This window comes from Callionymus lyra, chromosome 12 (genome assembly GCF_982586985.1).
Source record: "Callionymus lyra chromosome 12, fCalLyr1.hap1.1, whole genome shotgun sequence".
Lineage (NCBI taxonomy): Eukaryota > Metazoa > Chordata > Actinopteri > Syngnathiformes > Callionymidae > Callionymus > Callionymus lyra.
In genome coordinates this window covers 17186157-17202954 of record NC_141829.1, presented here as the reverse complement: position 1 = coordinate 17202954, position 16798 = coordinate 17186157, and the positions used below count along the sequence as shown (strand labels likewise).

The following is a 16798-nucleotide window of genomic DNA, read 5'->3' as shown; positions in this document are numbered from 1 at the left end:
GTTGTATCCCTTGTGTTGCCCCTGGTTCCTATAAATAAATATTCAGTGGTGGAGGTCGGTCACCTTGACCCAGAGTCAACACAAGGAATACCACAAACAGATGTTGTTTTCGGGCCTTGGGTCACCTTGACCCTGAGATAACGAGATAACACAAGGGTTAACGTTTAGTGTATAATAATTAATAATAAATATTGGGCTTTTACAAGCATCCTTTATCTTTAGGTAACATCACTGACAGTAGATGACATCACTCAAATCCATACAGCAGCCAAGTACACTATTTGGTAGCATGTATTTGCTGATTTTGGTTCATTGTGTCTATTTTTTTTTCCAACTGTGCAGTCAACATGATTTTAAAAATGATATACTTAGATAACTGTATCTTTGTACTCTTAAATGAATCCTTATCTTATTTTCGTAACAGTTATCAGTTAGCCTTAAGAACTAAAACATATATTAGAAAAGAATATTTTAATTGTCAAGGAATAACATTGTCGGGACAGTGCTGCACAATCTAATTATGTTTAGCTTTTTTTAGACCTGTCGCAACAAACAATAAAATACACAATAAACTAAATTAAATCAAATGTATCATATAACATAAATAAATATATAAGAATATGAAAAACTGTTGAAACCTTTTTTTGTTTGTTTGTTTTGCCACTGCGAAATTGTCCATAGGTATGAGTGTGCGTGTGAATGGTTGTCTGTCTTTGTGTGCTTTGCGACAGACTGGCGTCCTGTCCAGGGTGTCCCCTGCCTCTCGCCCTATGATACTGGGATAGGCTCCAGTCTCCCCACGACCCCGGCAAGGGATAAAGAGGTAGAAAATGAATGAGTAACTCTAAAGATAACGGTATTGATCATATAGGGTGTCCTCGCCAGCTTAGATTAGGTATTAAGGCCTGAAGTGGATTTTTGTAGCGCAGTCTTGCTGTGAAACCAACTTTTTAAAAATGAATATAAACACATCTACATCTTAAATATGTTCCATTGTATTCAATGTGTACCATATTTAAATCAATTGAATAAGGAGACGACTATAAATCCAGCTTTTTTTGGAAATATTTTACTCTTTCTTTCATCACCTTTTCTCTTTTTTTTCGAGTTATTTGTTTTTTTAAATTTAATCTACAGGTTATGGTGGATTAAATTTGTACACTAGAAAAATAAAACAAATTTAATATTGATTTTTTTTTATCAGTGGCCACTGGATGTCGCCTTTCACTCTTTTAAGGCCACAGGAAACTTTCCCGTCAGGACTCTCTCAGACGTGCATCTGGTCGTCACGGTGATCCACATTGACAGGATGTTTGAATCAGTGCACAGGTGGGTGTCTGCTCCTCACCCTCGAGAGTTCCTCTCTGGAGACAAACCTCCCCTCCTCACCCCCAGAGTCAGGCCAGGTCATCTCACATTTTAATTAAATGCCAGCAGGTCAATTTATTATTGGCTTAAGTAACCAACGTCACTTCATCATATAATTGCTACTGTTGGATTCTATTGTGTTTCTCCAGCAACCATTTGTGGCTGCAGAAATAAGAAAGTACATCCGCTAACTCACTGCAAATGAAAATTCTAAATGCAGACATGATGATAATAATTATAGTTAAGACATGTTGAATGATATTGCATGATACTGGGAAACAAAAAGATATTAAAATACTTCGAATCAGGAGGTTAAAAAAACAGCGATATATTCGTTTCTCAATATTTAAAAACATTTTTTGTGGTGTCAGTACAGAATAAAAGAATGAAATAATATAACACACAAAATAAACAATAGGAAAACAGAACCAACAACACTGGCAATAAAAGTTTTTTGATTCTAATCTGATTCAAAAAAATGTGTACAAATCAGACATAATATTGAATTTAATATAAAGTTATTTTACAGAGCAATTAACTGAGATTTGGAAAAAAGATAAAACATTAGAGACTCATTGATTTAAGTTTAAAAAAAACAACAATCATATCATATGTTACATAAGACATAAAAGAAAGTCTGCAATTTGACCGCTATTTGCTTCTAAATAAGACGTGATCGGCGCTTCTTTTGAACAATGTTCACCAGTAAATTGTTTACTTTAATAAAGTCACTTGATTATCGACATTTTTTTTATTAACTTTTAAATGTTATTAGTAAAGATAATAAGTACCAGCATGTTTTTAAAAAAGTGATTTAAAATAAATATTCAAAATAAATCAAGATTAATTTGATAATTAGTTTTTTTTTAAATTCCAGGGGAAATGAAATCTTCCATTATTCACATTCAACTCATTTAGGGAAAAACAGAAGAAAAAAAAAACGGTACAACAAATGCAGGGCAAACGCTGCGATGAGAGTTGTGACAGTGAAAGCGCGACAGATATTCTAATGATGGTCTCACAGCAGCCGAGCGCGAGCCAGAACTCCCTGTCGACCTTTTGTGCCATTAACTCAATGATGAGACTCGATACTCTGCTGGTTCTTTAATCGAGAGCGCTGGGTGGAAGTCTCCCCTCTGTGTCATGAAGTCAGAGTGATGGTGATTGCAAACCACTGGCTGACATCTTCCCTCCCTGGTAGGTCCTCAGCTCTTTTATGAGCAGAAGCTGAAACAGCCACCAAATGTGTTTGGCGTGAGTGTGTGTGTGTGTGCATGTGTAAGTGTGTGTGTTCTCCCTCTGAAACGAAAACAGAGATATTTGCCTTTTTTTTTTCCGACTGGTGGGAAAGTTTTCCCTTGTTTACTTTGGTTTCAGGAAACAGGTTGAGGTCTTCCTCGTAGCAACATCAGAGAAAGAAAACATTATTGTTCTAAAAAATCATGCGCTGGGACCAAAGCCTGGACCCGGGGATGGAGGGAGGGAGTTATTTTCATTCCAATAATCGTAACGTGATATCTAAAGAATGTTTCCAAGCTAAGCGCGGCCTGTTGGAGCCGGCACACATCTCCGTCACTTTTTTATGAAACTCCGGAATCCAGGATGAGTCATGAATCTCTCCGAATAGTAAACCCGCAGATGACATCACATCATACAAACGAGTCTTATCTGCGGGGGCATCTCATATTCAGTGTGTCGGTGTGTCTGATACAATGCTGGGGAAAAAAGAAAAAAAAATAAGGTCAAACGACTGTGAAGAAAAAAAAAGGCTAATAAATGGTTGTTAGGTGTTGTTGTGTCTGTTTCCCGTGGCAACCTGACCTCAGGAGCTCCAGGATGGTAAAATGTGTCTTCAATTAAAGCAGCACATGTGTCCAAGTCTCATCCTCACACACTGACCTAGATCCTGGTTTAACCTTTTAAAGACAGTTTGACGTTAAAGGCCAAAAGAAAAAATGGAGGAGATATTATGATACATTTTTTAATGGTCGATTGGTGACATACAGTTTATAAAATGTAGGAATTCGAAATATTTTAATGTCTCTAAAAAACAGAGGCTGAACCCAAACGTAATCAAAAAAAGCATGCATCATGCATTTTAAACTATTGGGAAAATTATTCTCCAAAATTATTATTATTTTTTAAATTTCTCTAGGCCAGATTAGGGCGGTCCGTGGGCCAGATGCGGCCCTTAACATGCATAGACATCTACATACATACATATGTATATAGATGTCTATGTTTACATGTGCTTATGTGGCCGAGGTCAAAGGTCTTGGAAGTATTTTATTTCCCCTCCGAAGGATATAAGTGAATATAAAACTATTTTTCGAAAAAAAAGCGCTTTTATGTGAAGTTAACCAAATGTATATATAAAAAAATACAATAATAATTTTAGCATATTATGCTTGTTTTCCTCCTTTTTTTGCCTGATGGACCTTAAAAACAAAAGCTTTATAAATTGTCGCCCATAAGAAAATTCAATTTGCCACCACTGATCTACTAAATTATTAAATAGCATAGACTGTATATACAATGGAACACTATTCTAAGATACCATTGTTTAAAAAATATATGTTGTTTTTTTAACAACTAATTTTCTCTCTTAAAAAATGAATTTGTTTCAGGAGGACGAATGCAAATGTGTCTGTTGTAATTTGAGCATGTTCAGGGTTAACCAGAAAAGTGTCTTTGTTGTTGAAAAGATAACAAGTAACAAACTTGTATCTGGAAACAAATGTGTTTGTGGTATCCCCTGTGTTGCTTCTGGGTCAAGGTAAACGATCCCTCTGGCCCAGAAGCAACACAAGGGATATCACAAACAGATTTGTAATCGGGCTTTCGGGTCACCTTGACCCTAAGATAATACAAGGGTTAAAAAAATGATGAAGAATTTTGTTTAATATGTTTTGTAACAGCAAAAAAAAAAATCTCTTGCCAAAAAATGAAATGTAGTTATGTCATGACACAATAAAACAAAGCTTGTCACCATCATGAAGTAAAAAGGGCCACATTACTGCAGTCAGAGGGCCACATGTGGCCCCAGGTCTGCCCCAGACAGACTTTAAAACGCCTGAAACACACTGAAACCACCACAGCTGAGAGTGTCGACATCTGTCACCCAGAAGTGCATTGCTTCAGCGCTCAGTCCAACTGAGAGACGCGTACAGCCGCTGCGTTGGCTGTTAAATCCCCCCGCTGGAATTCTACTAACACAGTCGGAAACCAGGCGGTATTTTACTGGAATCATTATCAGAAATATTATCATTGACAGAATCTATTCCCCCCCGCTCGGTGCTCCGCGGAGCCCCTATCAGCCAAATGTTGCAACCCCTCCCCGACCGGCGAGCCCACTTTACAGGTCCCCGCACAGGAGAAGGCAGGAATGGAAAGTGGAGCAGGAAATTGAAAAGAGGGGTCCTGTTGTGTGGAGGAGTCTGCGGTGCCTACTGCTCTTCTTTTGAACATCCAGTCGCCAGATGTAGATGCGTCCTGTCTCACACTCCCCGCTCTCCTCCCCTGAAACTTCCTCTGAGGAGTCTCATTACACCGTCACTGCTTCCATTCCATTTTACTGTCGGAGGGCGCCCGACATGACAGCAGTTTGCTGTTTGGCACCCGCCGTCGTCTTGGCTCATTTTTCATGCAGCCAGTTGCATTTCAAAGGACTCCTGGCACGATGGCGCTCAACAGCTGGCGTACAGTGTTTTTCCACAGCGCTCAGAATGTTTACAGAGTGTCACATTCGTACCACAATCATCGTGAATTATCAAGTCTATACCGGACAGCCTGTGGTGGCAGTTCAGTAGCACGAGTGGGCAATCAAAGAGTTAGCTTGAAACAACAAGCTTCATGCGGGAATACTACTGCGACTACGAAGACACAGCAAGAAATATATTTTTCATTAGTGCTGTCAAGAGAATAAAAAAAGCTTAAAATAATCTCAATTTTCTTTAATAATTTCATTATGATTTAGAGTATTTTTTTCTTTCAATGACTCAATCTGCTTACAAACTGATGAGTACAGACAGTGTGTATTCCAGGCAAACACAAAAGTATTCACAGTACTTAATAATTGCAATTAAAGCAGCCAGGTGATGTATACCTTTTTTAATAAATTAAGTTAACACTAGGGCATAAATCTTTAAGTAAATAAATCTGCGTCTTCTTTGAAACAACGCAGCTTGATTCTAAATACTTAACAACTTTAATGCCTTAAATCTATTCATTTTTCTTACTGCTTTTTCAGGACTCTTGGCAATTTGGTGTGGTCCATTGTCTTATAAATCATGAATGTCTTATCAAAAATGCCGATACAACTGCAGTTTCACTGATCTGTGGAACAAACTTCCCTACTAAGAGTTCAAAACCCAACTGTCTTGACTCACTCACATGTTTCAAATGTTGAAGTGTTCCTCTCCAAGATGCAGTAAGTCTCTCATCATGACCATGTTTTGTCCATTATGATGTAATAATGGCTTCACCCCTCCTCCAGCCACCCTGTAATCACGCCCCGCTTTGTTTATACAACAAGTCCCTTGGAGGTGGAGACTTCTGGGATTGATGACACACAGTGATGAACCCTGATGCTTGACCAATCACACTAGAGTGGGTGTGGTCATTGTAAACAAGATTTTGTCTCCAGAAAAACTAATGCTGTCTCAAATTGCATACTAGCGTAGTAAAAGTTAGTATTTTTAGTGCGTTAGTGCGTCTCAATTCTTAGTATGCGAAATTTAGTGCGCCATGCACACTAAATTGGCGTACTAACAAGCCCACAAAACTGAGCATGGTTCGATGGACACTAACCACACTAAACGTCCGCCATCTTAATGACGTTTAAAACGGAAGTTACGTCATATATAAATGCATATATATTAATATACTTACAGGTGTATTTTCAGCAGCAGTAGGAGGAGAAACACGTCTTCGCTGCTGATACCAGCTTAAATATCTCGCGAATATTTCGATTCTCATATTTTTGCTTTATTTCTTTTTCCAAACTTGCAAAACGTGCTGCCAGCAGGTGGCGATAGCGTTCAAACAGCTGGTTGAAACATCGTTAAATAGAAGTAGAAGAAGAAGCTGTCATGTGATTTCCAGTTAGTGTGTAGCAGCAGTGTTTGATTTGAGACATACTATCTGTGGAGAATTTGCGTACTAGTTAGTACGTACACTAAACTGATGCATACTAACTTCTAGCATACTAAGAGTAGTATGCGATTTGAGACACAGCATAAGTGTTTTTTTTAGTGGGCAGGGCTTAGGATCATTTTCTAATGTCAATATTTCAACGAAAAGAGAGTTTTATACAAACAGACACATTCTGATGATACAATTGAGTCCAAGATCTATTTAAGACACATTTAAATCAGCACATTTGTTGCTCTTCAAAGTAGTGAGGTCATGAGAATCATCTTAACAATCTAATATCATATAAATAACAAAAACTGAAAATTCTCCGAAGCATCACAGGATTCCCGAAAATGAAACAAAAATGAGAACAAACCTAAAACAAAACTTTAAGTGGTCAATGCTCCCACGCATGTAATGAAACAGTACGCCAAGACAAAGTAAGAAGTGAAAACATTCTTAAAAAAACGTGAATTCCACCGAAAGTGAAAGTGTTTTTATGCTAAACATTGATTGGAAAATGTTCTGTTTCATTTTTTTCATAGCCCTAGATGGATGTGATGGAAGAAGAGGAAGCTTCTTTACTCAGAATAATAATAGTTTATACTCTACAAGGCTAAGTTAAGGTGAATTCTAAACCCTTGTTTTAGTGATAAATATAAATAACTATTGAAAGTTGGAACATATGTTATATTTTACCTGTATATTGAGTAGTACTGCTTTATGAAAAAGCTTCATTGTATGGAAGATGATGGAAGAGGCCACTGCTTAGGGTTCATAATGTCACTGGAATAACGATGTCACACTTTCATTCTGTTTCCATTCGACGGAGAAAACTGAAGTGAATGTCGGAGACTCTTTTTGAGAGTGACATATTACGTACAGATGAGTCACAGAATGACTCATATGTCACCCGTTGCTTCTCCCTATTGTGAGAAAGACAGGCCTTGATACTCCTTTATTTATGTTGTCATCTATGGGTAAATCAAATAAAAGAAGAATGTGATGTAAGGAGCACAAAATCAATCACTGTAAGTAAAAAGAAAAGCGTGTTCGTTCATGCACCTTATATACCACACAACAATTTGATATGTAACGTACATTAGTGTGAGTTTCATAGTTTTACCACAAACTTAAATTAAATAAAGAAATAAAGAAATAAAAGGTATTGTTGTATTAGTCATGTGACTAGTTTAGTTCTATTCTATATTAGTGCACAAACTTCCAACAAGATGTTTTTTTCAAAGGTCTATCACCATGTGACTGCTAACTCTCACTGTTTTAAGAACCATCCAACAAGGGTTATGTTTTCTGTAATAATCAACAGTTACCATGGTTACGCCACTGCTGTGATTGCAAAGTAGTCAGTCGTTTTTGTTTTTTTTGGTTATTCTTGAAAGTGTTGTTTAAGTCGGATCAGAAATCTATTTTTCTATTGGTTGAATTTCAAAATAAGCATTTGTTGTTTGCATCATTGAATGAAAGAGATTGTCAATATTTTTTTTTCTAACGTGAAGCATTAAAGAAGATAGAAAAGAGAAAAATAAATCATTTAAATGAATCAGATGTTTAAGTCCAGCTTTTTATCTAAGCCATTGGTCCCCAACCTTTTCCAACTATTGGCCCACTTTTAAGTCTCAAGAACCTTTGCGGCCCACCGCCGACCCCATAAATCAAAAGGTATTATAATGCTTTTTTATTTTCTTGTCACATGTATAATACTGGAAGGAAAACAATATAATAAGAAGAATATTTGAAAATGTTTAATATCCTTTTAAACTTAAAGAGTTTTAACATTTAAAACATTATTATGTGTACTTTTATTTTTTTATATAATTACATCCACCCTCCCAAAAAAATGTATACCATTTTGGAAACGATTTTGGGGCACACTAAGCATATTATCTAAATTTGTGGTGTCACATTTAGACAAAAAATGGCCAAAATCCTTCAGCAGACTTCGTCGCAGGCCCAAAAATGAATTATATTTAGCGACAGGAAGTATAAGTCTGATTTTATCTGATATTATCTTTTAAATGTTTTGTATCTATCCTAGGTTTCTTTGAGTGTCTCCGACATTAAACCCATCAAAGTCGATCTCTGACATAGAAAACCTCTGTTTCTTAAACACCAGCTTATTTATAGCTCAACAGCATGAGCCAACACAGAGGCCACACAAAATGACTTGGTGGGCCAGATTTAGCCCTTGGACCACAAGTTTGATATCAAACCCAAATATTTGGATCCTCCTCAGTTAAGGGTTAAGATCAATGACACAATGAGAGATGTAAGGTCTTTTTCCACTCATTGTTTCATGATTTATATATTACTTATTCCTGTATATTATCTTAGCTACAGGCTAAATACTTTGTATGCAACGATCATCACTGAGTCAATGAAAGTAAGTCACACAATATTTCTACGCAAACTTGTATGTAGACTTCTGTGGTACTTTATAAGGTTTTTATCTCTAACTGTTGCTCCAGTCAACATAAACAACCTGTCATGAAGTTCTACCATCATAAGGAAATAGTGTCTCCTTCAAAACCAGATTATAGATCATATTACAATTTGTCGTGACAGCCGAGATGCTAAAAGCAAAACCCTCCAAAAAAAGGATGAATAAATTATGCATGCGAGGGAGACAGCTGACGAAAATTAAGAATGAAAAAAAGAGGAAGAGCGGTCGGAGTAAATCAGAAGGAGACGAGAAGATATGCCAACAGGCGTGACAGCAACTGTAGTATTCTCTGGATCAGGAGCTGCTGCGGTGTTGCCGCTGAGATACCATTAATCCTACTCGCAGTTTATTGCACGTCAAGCTACGGTGACGGATAATAACCGGCTATCTTTTCTCCGGCACTTCTGTGACCACAGAACTGCGCCTGGCAGCCAAAAAAACTAGATTATTTTTATCATATTGTAACAGGAATGATAATTAAGAGCAGATTGAATAAAACCGGAGGTAAATATTTAACCTATCCCAACACAAGTGACCTTAAAAGTACTAAAACCTTACAAACTTAATTCTCATCTCACATTAGTTCATAAAACACAGCGTACAAACAAATAAAAAACACAGATTTCACGAGTCAAGTGAAATAATGAAGAACAAAGAAGGAACACAGTTGCATCTGCATGCAGTAAAACAGCCAAAAAAAGAGGTGAAGTGAAAGTATTTGTGGGTAAGTATGTAAAATGTAAGCAAAATTACTTCATGAAAACAACTACTGTTGAAAAAATACCTAAAGCAGATTCATCAAAGGACATTAAAAATTGGGAGTACCGCTATTGTGTGGGCCTCGAACCACTGAAATAGTGTTGCTTGTATTTTATCCGTAATCACTTTTTACCGTAAAAAGTAAAGCATGTCCGTTGAATTTACAAAATAAAACATTTGACGTTAAATCACTTTTAAGTCATAATAATACCATATAACAGGCCTATGTAAAGCAACATATCCCTAATGGTTTAGTGACATCCTGAAGAGGACATTGATGTTAACCTGTGTTAACTACATCACTTTATATAGACCTGGTGTTTACCTATTTTTTTCTAATGATTTAGACAAAAGTACACGGTACATTATGCAGTATAAGTACAATATTCAGCCCTGCTGGTGGAAACTAAAGGTCTCAGCAATACTTGGGACTAGTCTGAGAAGTGAATCAAAGTTATTTATGGTTTCAACAAGAAGATGATCATCATTTACCATAAATAAGGACATAGTTGTATCAAAGTGGAAGTGAAAGAAGCTGCTATTTCCTTACGATAAACTCACGCCTACACATAAAAAACAGTATCTGTTCCTGAAGCACGTTTCCCAAACTTAATGATGGGAAGTTCTTTTGGCAGCACGCCATTCAAAGGATTATTTAACAACTGATGGTTAAATGGTCTTGATGTGGCCAATCCGTATTAATGATCTATAACCTAAAACTTAATTTCAACACACATTCTATGATAGGATACAACGATAATTGATAGCTAAGAACTACCCATACTTTCACACTTAAATCAATCCTGGATTCGACGTTAACCCTAAACTTTTCTTAAACTGGAATGAAATGGGTTTTATTTCTCTGTCACTTCGATTGTATTTTGCTGTTAATATAGTGTAGGTTCCAACTAATGTCAAGTATATTTCGGGCAAATATATTTACTTTGGCATAGCTGTGTTTGTCATGTTTATATCCATCGGAACAGACAATCCAAGGCTCAGAAGTAAAGTTTCTGTTAAGTTCATCTCGGCTATCTAAACCACAGGCTTAATCGAATAATGCGGATGCATAAGAACACACTTTTTCAGCGTCTTCTGTGGCTGAATTGTTGTAACTAGATATGATAATGGAACAGTGGAGCCTTATTTGATTATGAGGGAATTGCTACAAGTAAAATCCAGATCTATTGCACCGCTTCTCTTGTTTATCTTCCCTGCCACATTCACGCGCCCTACAGCAACAGCCCGCAAATTCTATTTCCCGCTTTCCATGTGAGATTGTGCCAATGTTACTGATCTGCTCAACATAATGCTGCATTCTCCAGAGGACCCTCAGCAGTCTCTAGTTTGATGAAATTGATCATTTCTGCACAGGAAACACATAATATGCGAACATATCTTTATGGATATACTGCAGATAATATATCAGTTAAAAAAACACAGAAAATCCGACACAAACATCTGAACAAAATGTAATTGTTATTTTAAATAAATGTATTTGGCTAACTTCCTTCACGAACACAGTGACAAGAGGAGATGCTAAGCGTGATTAGATATTGTGATGCAGGAAACTGAGAAAAAGAACTTTGGACTCAAGAAAGTTTTGCACTTAATTTGGACCTGGGTAAAGTGTGACTTTATCAATGAGACCCTTGAGAGGTTATTTTGTGCTTTGTGAAATGATCAATTAAAACATTTTTCAGTTTTCTATCTTGTTTATTTGTTTCTATTGGGAATTTTTTAAATCAAAATGGAACAATATACAACATTGTTTTCAATATATAAATCAAATAAACATAAAATATTTTACAAATGAATTTTACTTCTATGATATAATAATTACAATTTCTTATACAGTTGATTAATTGGTACTACATGTTTTTTTTGTCTTTTGTTAACATGTATATTCAGGAGTTCCTACAATATATAATGCAATAGCAAAGGCTTGACGGTTATTACATTTATCTTACTTATCTTAACACTGGCTGGCTTGATGTTACAACCTTTAAAACATATACTTCCCAGTTACGCTCTGTGATAAATCTACAAAAAAAACCCTAAGATTTTGGCCTTTTATGAATTGAAATATTTATTCAATGAATCTTACTGAATCATTCGTGAATCAAGTCACGTTGCACAGTATGGCGATGTGTCTGCGATGCAGATGGCAGCATCTTATATCACATGGCAGTGGAAAAACAACAGACTGTCCTTATTATTTTTATTAGATGTATCATCAAGTAGGCGGGTGTTCAGTTGCCCAATCTTCGTCAATGAATGTGAACATTGAAGTTAGACTGAGGCAACAACCAAGTACAAATTTGTTTCCTCCAGTTCCCAGCTGACCCAAGGTGTAGTGGTTACATAACTAATGCATAGTGATCTCTGTTGTAATCCGTTTCTGATGCTCATGGCCGTAACAGATCAACCAGATTAGACTAGTTTGGCTACCAATAATGGTTTCAAATAGAGGAATCTCCTGTATATTTCTGTAAATAATTTCAGCCAATTTTATGGCCAAAAAAGTATTTAGCATGTAAACCATTTTGTCTTTATTGGATTGTCCAACTGCTATACATACTTCTCTATAATCTGCCTATCTGCAGTCTAGTGATGGCAGAGTTCTGATACACTCTAGTAGAAGAACTTACATTTCCCCGATCCTTTAAACTCTTCACTGGCTTCCAGTTTCTTTTTTCAGGATAAATTTTAAAATTCTGGTTCTTACTTTCAGATCTATTCATGGTCAAGCTCCTCCTTACATCAGTGATCTGATCCAGCCTTACACCCCAGCTCGGGCTCTGAGGTCTGTGGATCAGAATCTACTGATGGTTCCTGAACACGCTTCAGGACCAGAGGAGAGAAATACTTCCAGGCTGTTGCTTCTAAGCTTAGCTTAAATAAATTTGTGACCTTGGTCTAGAAAGGCGTTTTACAAATAACATTTACGTAACTACTTACTTAATGTAGAGCTTCAGTACACTGAAGTTGTACCTCTAAAAAAGGTAGTAACAGCCACTTAAAGTTCTACTTTCCTGGATATGTCCCGAGGGACCAATCTGCCAAGTTATTTTATTTGTCCGCTGGATGGTTTTTCCTGAAATCTAAAGATTAATGTTCATGTTGATATGGTGACCTATAAAGATTCCAGTGATTAAACTAAGGAAAAAAGAATAAGGATATCAACAATTATACATAAACAAAATTTTAGACTCCCTGTTTGGTTAATATAACATTTTGTCTGACTCAGTTTGACACCCTGGTTTATATGTGACGTTTTTGTTGATAGTAAATGTTTGGGATGTTTGGGAATAATGAGAAGGGGTCATTGATAGGTCGTGGTTTTCTTTTTGTCTAGCATATCTTTTATAGCCTGGTAAGAGTGATTTGGAAGATGATTCAATCCAATAATTTGTTGCTGTCATTTTAAAGCTTTCCCTATATCTCCATCTTGGTAATGTAAAGTATTATTTTAAATACAAATAAAACCAAACAATTAAAGTAACAATGGAACAATGTCTAGATGTCTATCCTGGTTAAACAAAATATATTAAAAAAAACTTCAGATTTTGGACCAAAGAGTTTTTTTTTTAACACAGCACCATTGAGAGTGGTCAACTTTAGAAGATGTTTTTCTTGACCAATGGAGACTGACGTGACCTTACAATGGCAGTTTTTCTATATATCACAAAATACATTGTAATTGTTACTCATGTGTTTTTGTGTGGACATATTATTATGGACATATACTATTTTCGAAATACATCCCCCCTCACTGCCTAGTACTTATTGCGCCCGCCCCCTTCATGGTGAAAAAGTTTCTGCATTTGTACTTTCTTCCTCTGTTTGGCCTTGACCACGATAAGGCAATAGACTGTAGAAAATCAACGAATGAAAAGACCCAATCATACCTGGATAATGAGTGTTTCTCACCATTTAAATATAATCGACTGACACGAGCACATTTCTTATTGATTCCATGTTGCACACCAGCGTCATGGTTTCTTTCGATCTTCTGGCAGCCACTTTTACAGTTGAACATTTGCATTAGAGCTGTAAAGTGGGGCCAGATGATTGTAGCGATTCTTTGTTTGCCACTGAATATCTCTGATTTACAGACAAAGATGACAAACATAATTGCTATTCATCACCTTCACCCCTTCATGGGCTGTAATAAGAGAGTAGATTCTTGTGTGTGCTGAGTGCTCTCCAGACTATACAACCTCAAACAAACGATGTTCTCCTTCTGCTTTCATCATGAAAACAAGATTATTTTCGTCACTGTCTATCTCAGCTTCTTCAGTGTAAACACTATTGTCTTCCAGGAGAATAGAGCAATCAAACCTTTCAATTTATGTCTCAAATTTAAAACAGACCTTCATGTCTCTCTCTGCTTCTAAATTTAGCCTCTAGATTAATAGTTATAGTCATCTGACCGATCAAATGTTGTGTTTTACAATATTATCTCGAATGTTAACTGTGGGTTTAAATATCAGTCCAGTTTTCGTGGTCATGAGGTTCTTTGGTATGTTTGTGTCAGATTTTCTGTTCAGGTGTGTTAATGTGAATCGATGGTGGTTGATAAAAAGAAACATTCAAATAGTAAAGTAAGTAAAAAGAGACTGAAAGAGCAAATTTACAAGATATATGTTAACATTTAATAGCATGCGTAAGACGATCTTTTAAATGAGGATTTAAGTCCCTTTGCTCAGGACCAAAACAGGTGTGGGGAAACAATTGTACTGTAAAAGGTAAATGTTGTAAATTCACCTGACCTGCTTTACTTTTACATCTCATTTTCTGCCTGAATGATCCTTTTCAACTTCAATTCAAGGACGTGACTCAGATAAAATAGAAACAAATCGTTTTTTAGCTCATGGAAAATGGGAATATAGGCCTCATTGAATCTTCTTAAAGTGCTGCAAATGGCCCCCAGGTTGGATTTTTGGACATGCATGCTCTACTAAATGGAGCTGCTGTGACTTCTTTGACAATTTTTTGTCATTTTTTACTATACTCATGTTTCAGTTTGTCTGGGATACGTGTAATGGAGCCTCTATTTCTCACTAGGTGTGGTCTTCCGCTGCTGTAGCCCACCTGCTGCTGTGTTTGGTGTGTGTTAAATCGAGCCTCTTTGATTTATAAATATCAACTACCTTACTGAACTCCACATTTATTGTTCTGTGTGGCTGAAATTTAATTTCCCCAAAGGAGCCTCTGCAGGGGTTTAATAAAGCAATCCAATATGAGCTAATGTAATTTCCTTAACTGTTTGTCTTGTGGGATAACACAAGTCCAAGTTCGTTGCTGCTTCCAAGTAATAACGCTTTTTGGATGTGAGTGTAAAAACAACTAACAGATGCCTCACAAGTTAAAACATGCCGGCTGTTTCCATTTCTTGGAACCACCATGTTTAACCAAAAGTAGGTGAGGCACGAGGACACAAAGGGTAACATTAAAAAGTGACTCCCCACATTAAAATTAAATACAGAAGACAGTTGAATAGGAATATGGGAATTGTTTAAAATTGCAAATTGTATATATATAACCTAAAGAAATAATCCTGCGTTTGATTAAATAAACATTTACTTAAAAATATATATTTTATCAATGTCCCGTCATGCATTGCAATAAAACAAATATAATGGTGCCTTTTAAAACAATAATATTAAAGTGAATATATAATCTGTCCACATGTAGTTTTACCCTGTTAACGTTGAGATGGATCACAAAAATATTTACACAAGATCACACAAAACAAATGTTTGTTTCTTCCATGTATACACAGTTTGCTCCAAAGTATTTTTCACCAGTGATGACTAGATTAGGTACCAAAACTTTGAATATTTCCCTATTTATGAAACCAATTTCACAAGATGCACTGTAATTTAAACGATAGTCAGATGTTTGAAATGATTCCATAATTGTGAAACAAAAATGAAACCAATCAAATTGAGTAACTAGGTATGAACTACAAGTTTAATTTTTTCCACATTTTTTTCAAACTCAAATTGTAGTTTTATACCAAAGATTAACAAAATACACAACAATAAAACAATTACAATTAACAAATAAATAATTTGCTTATCATCTGGGTCCTGGGACGGCGACTTTTATCATCTAAATTGCCATTTAGGACTAAAAGCTAAACTAAAGCTAAGTTAATAGTCTAATAAAATGCATACATTCATTCATTTTCCGTAGCTTATTCCCTTAAGGGGGTCACGTAAGGGGCTGAAGCCTATCCTTTGGGCTAGAGGCAGGGGACACCCTGGACAGGACCCCTGTCTGTTGCAGGGCACACATAGACACACAACCATTGACACACACACACTCATACATGCGGACTTTCCCCCTAAGTTCTTATCCACCTCTGTATGTTTTTGGAATGTGGGAGGAAACCGTAGTGCCCGGAGTAAACCCACGCAACATGGTGAGACTCCACACCGAAAGGTCACAAGTTTCCTCCCATAAAATTGATAATACAAAAACAGAAAAAAACAACTAAATATAACGTTACATTTATTAAGTTAAAATATAGAATGTCTGTTTAAATCTTCCAAAAAATATGCTTATTTTAAAAGTTGAACTCAGTCGCTTTTTTAACTTGATAAATCACATTTTAAAACGTTTATATAAACGACTATGAGAACCATTCATTGTCAATGACTAACTACACTCACTGGATTTATAAAGTAATATAAAGTAATTGAAAGTAATAACCGTGTCAGAATACTTTTAGCCTTTTTTATTATTAATAAATTATTATCATTAAAAGTATTTTAGTGACATTATTATAATCTATTTTATCCCTATATTTATTTACGCTCACGCTTGACCACGCCCACTCGCGTAGCGTCGCCCCGCCCACTACGAGGTTGCCTGACATGTGATTGATCCAGTTCTGGAGGAGCAGCGACTTCTCCTGCTACACTTTAAACCCGCTGATGCTCCTGGAGACCCCCCAGGACCCCCGACACCGACCCCCCCTCTGGCTTCTTCAACAGGTACAGCGACCTTTTTTAAAATCCACATTCTTTCCTTTAAACGCGTGTTTTTGTCAAGAGCAGACGCAAA

General features: G+C 36.3%; 1 protein-coding gene across 2 annotated transcripts in view; it reads left to right on the top strand.

The window, feature by feature from the left end:
* Nucleotides 1–16643: 16643 nt before the first annotated feature.
* Nucleotides 16644–16798, top strand: part of hdac4 (histone deacetylase 4) — a 122483-nt gene continuing 122328 nt past the window's right edge. For both annotated transcript variants that reach the window (XM_087803854.1, XM_087803853.1), the window contains exon 1: nucleotides 16644–16728. The gene's annotated coding sequence lies outside the window, so the exon portion shown is untranslated. The remainder of the gene's footprint in view (nucleotides 16729–16798) is intronic.